Below are 7,221 nucleotides of genomic sequence, written 5' to 3'. Positions count from 1 at the left end.
TTATAATACATAAAATATTACTTATAAAACTTATAAAATTAATTAATTAATATCCGCACAGCGCGCGTGCCATAATCTAGTTTAAAATTATTTGTCCATTACTCAAACCAAACAGTTATCTTTTATTCACACTATATCGACATTGTTAACTTAAAAAATATGTTGTATTTTAATAATTATATATTATTTTTGTTCTTGTAGTTAATAATCTGCTTTTAATAGTATACAAATTTTACTGTTTGAAAAAAATTATATTTTTAAAAACTAAATTTTAATTATTAAAAATAACAATTCAAATTCCATAAACTACCTCTCTTTAATAAACATTAGAGATTTCACTGTCAATATATTTTTTTTTAATTTAAAACTTAAGTTTTTTATAAAATATTATATTTAGCTAAAACAATATCCATCCATTAGAATTTAAAATATTTAGCCACATTAATATTTTTTATCAAATTCGAAAACTAAATTGGATTTTGATTATGTCGGTTTTTTAGTGCGGACGGTTATTGGCTAGGATTTGTTGTATAATAGGCTTGTCACATAAGCCTATATTTTCATGTTTCTTGGAAGTATGAGTTAAATACTAAACTTGAATTGTAAAAACTAATCAAAATCAAAATATAAATAGAAAATAAAAAATGTTTTTTAGGAAAAATATAAAATAATAAATAAAAATATGGCATATAATAAATATTTTAAAAGTACAAGTTTGCTAAACTTTATTATCAAGTATTAAACCTATATTTATTTGCACAATTATATGGAAGTGATATTTTGTAAAACTTTTAGAAAATAATTTATTACAAATATCTTGATTTTGCATGACTTATACAATAAAAAATAAATGGTAGCTTTTTAAAATATAAACTGTATGAAATCTTTAATTTTTTCAATTTATACAGGGAAATGAAATGTGGCATATTAAAAGGAACTACCAACCTCTCATTGGAAACAAATTAAAAGTTAAGATTTAAATTTAAAAGAAACTTCATATTTATGTTCTTTGGTTGCTATTGCTATGTGTGCATTTTGTTGCTATTATAGTAGGACATAAATGTCATCTTCAAATATATCACTACAATCACTCTTTGAGTAGGTAATTTTTCAAGGTCTATTAATTTTAATTTAAAGAATGAGCCAGTAAAATATTATTAATTGGGCTGGTAGTGATTCTTTTTGTTTTACATTTTATAAGTGAAATGAACTTATTTATAAATCCATTCTACTAGTTCAATCTGAATTATTAGATAAATAAATTTTTTATAGACGAAATCATCCTATTTAATTTAACTCTGATAGAGTTTAATTATTAATCAAATAGTTCGATCCTATCATTTAGTGTCCAATTCGAATAAATTTTTAAGACAATTTTTGAAAGAATATATGCCCCTACTTCTATATTATTGTCTTTTTTTTTAATTTTTTTTTATTTTTTTAATATAGACATATTTCTTCTTCTTTTAGTTTTGGCTAAATCTAAAATTCTGCATAAAATTACAAAAAAAAAAGTATTTTTTGTTAAAATTGAAGAACATTCAAAATACTATAAGAAATTTGTATTTAGGGGATGTTCTTAAAATTAAATATATTGTGAACTAAAAGTTTAAGAATGAAGAAAAAAAATTAAGAAGTTTGAATGAAGTGAAAACAAGAATTTAGATGTTTGATTGTTCTAATTTTTCTACTGTGTACAAAATGGGAGAGTAAGATTTACAGTTCTTTCTTTTTGAGAAGATGAAAATGTTTTTTTTTTTTTCATGTTATTTTGGTATTGGTAAAGTGAGTTTAACATATTAGTGAATATGATGTATGTCATCAAAACTAACAGAATTATAAAAGATATTTAGTGACAATGGTTAAAGTGATTAACAAATTATTGATTAGAGAATTTTAATTTTTTTTATTTTGAAATTACCTTTTATTTTTAGGGGCTAAAGTGAGTGTTATTTTTAATTCTAAAATAATTATTTAGAATTCTCTCTAAAATTTATATTCTTTCGATCTTACCAATAACATTGACTCATTTATTGAATTATTATTTTTTGACTGGTATTGAAATATAGTAATATTAGGCATGTGCTTGTAAGAAAGTGAGTAGTGGAATCAAAATAATTTGAGGAACAAGACAAACCACATCACATCAACGTATTTTGTTTGCAAATAATTATCATGATAAAACAATTGAAAGCAAGGTATCGAATATTAATCAATATGGGTAATTTCAGTAAAATGTGTAGTTTTGTGTGCAGACCCCTTATATATCTATTGTCTTTATTTCTTGAGAGAATACAATTTCCTGAGTTTGATGGTGATGGGATTAGAGGATCAGATTTTTACTTAGATTAATATTTTGTATTGAGTGTTTACTCATTCTATATGGTTATTAATTTTGTTTATAGTCTCCCTAAAAAAAATTATGTTTTTTAATTTCTATAAAATTATTTTACGAATATTTTTAGTCTACATTGAGATGAAATATTTTTAATTAAAATATTACAAAAAATTCTCTCCAAAAATTTAAAATATTTTAGTTTGAGATTAATTAAATATAATTTTTTAAATGTTATAAAACTGTTTATATAATAATTATGAAATTTTATATGAAATAAAAATTTATTTAACTATTTTTTTTTAAAGGCAAAACGAACATTTGCATTAATAAACACATCCAAACACAAGATGTACAAGAACGAGAAGGTATAGTATATATAAAAAAAATGATAAAATATGAGACCACCAAAACAAGATATATATATATATAGAGGCTCACCATAACGAAACAATATGCTTTCACTACTATAACCCATCACACTAAACCAATTCCTAATACATAGAAGCACTTCTCACCTTAACAAACACCATTCCCTTCATAAAACTAGAACTACTCTACCGTTGAAAGTTGCCAATTTGAAATCAGCTAGCAAAACATCACAATGAATTGCTTCCTTGTTTGTTACAATGATTCCTTCAATAGCCACTTTCAAAGTAATCATCTTCTTCTTCTTGTGCACCCATTTTGATGTTAGTATTGTTGTCTCTGTCCAACACAAATTTTATATCTGTGTTAAGGCACATATTCGTCACACACGTAAATAATGTGCATAATATTGGTGTTGTTACAAATAGGATAAAAAAATTACTAAATTGATGGATGCGGTGTTGGCCGCTGCATCCCTTAATAAAAAAGAGTTTATGATACATCGTAAAGAAGGATGTCTACATAGAGATAGTTATTATCGATACAAAAAAGTTGAATCGCATATCTCCGACAACTTGAAGAATGTTCAAAATCATTTGACCACATACTCCACAGCTACATTTGGTATGAATCCTAATATATTGCAAATTTTATCTTCTAATTTTCTTGCTTTTATCTTTTTTCAATATAATTTTTATTTTAGGATATCTTCATGTTTGTCTTAGAGGTGTCTATCATATTAATTTTATGTATGTGGTTCTAATAAAAACAAACTATTAATTTGAACAAAATTTGTGTAAACCCGGCCCATAGCATCCTTTTATTAATTTAAAAAGAAAATTATAAGTTTTAAAAAAAAATTTAAAAAAAAAATGAAAAAGAATTAGATATAAAAATATATATAACACATGATTTCATTATTGTTAGATTATGACATGCATGTAATTCATATGTGCTTACTAAGGAGCAATTGATCAGCGACGATACTCTAATGTTTTCTTAGGAACAATTAAATAAAGTGAATTGAAATACGATGGATTAATGCTTTGTTGTTCTGTTTTTGGGATTATTATCAAATTATATTAATTTTGCATGTCCTCCTTTTAGACTATATTACTAAATTATATTTTTAATTTAATTTTTTTTTCCATTAAAAAAGTTAAAATAGTTGCATCTAATATTTAGTAAGAATATTTTAATAAAAAATATCAATAGTGGAAGTAAGTTATTGAATAATATATTTCTGCAACCAAGTGATGAATGATAATGAAAAACAAAATGAACATCAATGATAAGTGATAAAACCTAAATATCTTTTTTTTTTTTTTTTTTTTTATACCGAAACTCTTAACATTTTCATAAATTTTATATATTTTGTGAAGGTACCTGCAGCAATCAAGGGTTGAGGATTTATGGTTATAATCAAGATACATTGTACGCGTAAAATCAATGGTTCCATATATTTCATGTTTGAGTATGCAGTTACAATATTTCAAAACTGTTAAAAAGAGTTACCAAAACAAAGTAACACCATCAGCTCAAGGAGGAAGAAATTATGTTACCAAACCATTTGAATTTTCAGTCCAATTTTGCAATATCTCATGATATTGACCTTTTTCCCTTAGTTTAGTTGACAAAACATATCTCGAAAGACTCTGAAAGACATATTAAAAAATAATATTCAAGCAATCTAATTTCATTACCTTCGTGGGAATCTATAGTTACCTTCAACAAGTGTACCATTCACTTTTAGGGTTGAGAATCAAAACACTATTTAGGGAAATTATACAATCTAATATGATTACCTTCGTGGGAACCTATGGTTACCTTCAACAAATGTACCATTCACTTTTGGGGTTAGGAATCAAAACACTATTTGGGGAAATTATAGTAGGAGTTAAAAACTTTTATATTTTCGGTATATTATAATTATTTATAGGCATGATTTTATGTATAGTTATGTTAAAAGTTAAATAATTCTAATGATTTAACGGCTGTGATTGACTGACAATGTAAAGATTCGTTATATTAATGTATACATGAATTGAATCCTTGTACGTAATAGAATTGAACAAATGATAGTTTCATGTTCGCTTTTATTAATATATATTTGCTAATTTTATAATTCCTTAGTTAGGTGTTTCTCATTTAAAAAAAAAACAAAAAACATCGACTTCAACTCAACTTCGATTAAATTTTGATTAAGAGTCATATTTTTGACAAATGATGCACAACATCTTTAGGCCAAAATTTTTACTTAAAATATAGGTATTATCTGGAGATTTTAAATGGGTAGCTAAATAAAAATAAGTTTATAAGTGTGTCCTGGAGCATATCAACAATTTGTAACCAAATTTTATTTTAATCAGATCAATGAACTTTTTAATGTTTAGAGACATAATATGTAAATGATTGAGTCAATCTTTATTTTAGTCCTTGTAATATAGATAAATTTCTGTTTGTCTTAAAAAAACGAAAGTTTTGATTTCAACTATGTAATAACAATATTAGATTAATCTTCACTTTTAGTTCTTAATTTAAGACATGTAAATCTGTAGACATGAAACATTAAGGTGAATTATTTTATGTTTATTTTAATTTCATGTGACATTTAAGATTAATATTTTTACTAAAATTAATAAACATAATTTGAAACAAATTCTCTTTTTTTTAAAAACATTCTATTTTTTTACTGGTATATTAATGGGTATAAAACAAATTATTTTTACATTCTTTTTTCTTTCTCTATAATGAAAGTGATGTGATTTTTTATGACACAATAAATCTAAAGATATAAATTTTCTAAAAAGAAATAAAAACGTAAAATAGAAAAGAAAATATAAAATGGTTTGAAAAAAATGTTGTTGGTCTGGTGAAGGAAGAAAAAAGGTATTGAGTACAAAAGTATTTTAGATGAGTTTAGAAATAGTTATCACACACAAGTTGAGTATATGTTACTCTCACTTGATTTGTTCTCGTAAAACTCTTCCTAATCTCTAAATGAAAAAAAAGGCTCTTCTTTGTTTGATTTTTTCTCTCTCTCAATTTATAGATTAAAATGATGAATCTTTGTATTCATGAGATAAAATTGAGCTCTAGATTATTGCTTGTTTTTTGTTGAAAAATTGAATTTGCTAAGGTAAATCTAAAAAAGAGAAGATACACTTTTTAATTGTTTGTATACATGATAAAAATTGTAGCCGTAGTAGAAGATAAAACAGGAGAAAGACAAAAGAAGCTAAAAAGAAGTTGAAAATATGGCTGAAGAGATGATGTACTATTTTAATTGCGTGTATACAAGAAAAAGGGAACCATAAACTAGAATCAAAATTAGATGCAGAGGGAACCAAGAACTAGAGAGAACCAGAAACCAGAACTAGAGGGAATCAGAGGCAACAAGGAATCAGAACCAGGGAGAACTAGGAACATGAGACAATCAGAATCAGAGGCAATCAGAACCAGAGGCAACATGGAACCAGATGGAACCAGAACTAGAGGCAACAGGGAACAAGAGGGAACCAGGAACCAAAACCAAAGGCAGCCAGAACCAGAGGCAAACTAGAACCAGAGGCAAACCAGAACCAGAGACAACCAGAACCAAAGGCGACAAGGAACTATTTTTATGGAAAATGTTAAAATTATGCCAAATATTAAAATTAAATATATGATTTATTTTTAGAGTTTTTAATTGACGGGACAAAATTGAGGTACTACATTGAGTAAATCCAATTATTAGGAAGTTTTCTATATATTTAATGGAACCCCTCAAAGCGAGAGTGCATTCAGTATCACTTTGTGGGTGTTGGGTAGTCTGCGAGTGCATGAACACCAACAAATCAAATGATCTAATTATAAGGGACTTTGACACTACATCTCAACCAAAAACCTTAAAACATTAGATATTTGAACCACTTTTTTTTATATATCAATCATTTCATCAATTTCTAATCGATGTGAGACTAACTCACACTTGAATTTCAATAGTGGGTCGTCTTAAAACTAATAACTAATGGAGATGGAGTTGTGATAAACTTTGGGGCTAAGGAAGCTTCTAGCAGAGTGATATGTAACTATAATGGAAATTTTATTTTTCGATATGCTTGTTATCTTTTTACTATTCATGGTTTTTTGTCCTTTGTTGTGTTGGTTGATAAGAGTTATGTGGCATTTCCTAGAAACTTTTAGTTGTATTTCTTTTTGTCTTCTTGGTATTCATGGTTTAGTCTTCTTTCATTAATAAGAAGAAAAAAACACAATTCATTAAATTTTTTAAGGAAAACAAATGGTATTTTCCACATGATTGGGCAAGATAAAATTTTAAGTTTGGAAAATAGATATGACACCACAAAATTGATTACGTACCAAAATGAAATCAAATATCGTGAAATCCGTATCATTCAATACTGAAAAGTTATAAATACTTTCATTACATTTTATTAATGGAATATAATTATATAAATATAACCATTATTAAAATAATATAATAAAATAAATAATAGTCTAAAATAATTTATAGT

At 25.6% G+C, this 7,221-nt stretch overlaps 1 long non-coding RNA gene across 1 annotated transcript; it reads left to right on the top strand.

Annotated features, from left to right (window-relative positions):
* Positions 1-2,769: 2,769 nt before the first annotated feature.
* On the top strand, positions 2,770-4,273 carry LOC113785719 (uncharacterized). Its single transcript, XR_003471844.2, has 2 exons — positions 2,770-3,328; positions 4,087-4,273. It is a non-coding gene; the product is annotated as an uncharacterized lncRNA (long non-coding RNA).
* Positions 4,274-7,221: the final 2,948 nt, after the last annotated feature.

Source organism: Cicer arietinum, chromosome 3 (assembly GCF_000331145.2).
Source record: "Cicer arietinum cultivar CDC Frontier isolate Library 1 chromosome 3, Cicar.CDCFrontier_v2.0, whole genome shotgun sequence".
In the NCBI taxonomy this organism is placed as follows: Eukaryota; Viridiplantae; Streptophyta; class Magnoliopsida; order Fabales; family Fabaceae; genus Cicer; species Cicer arietinum.
This window is presented reverse-complemented; position numbering and strand designations above follow the sequence as displayed.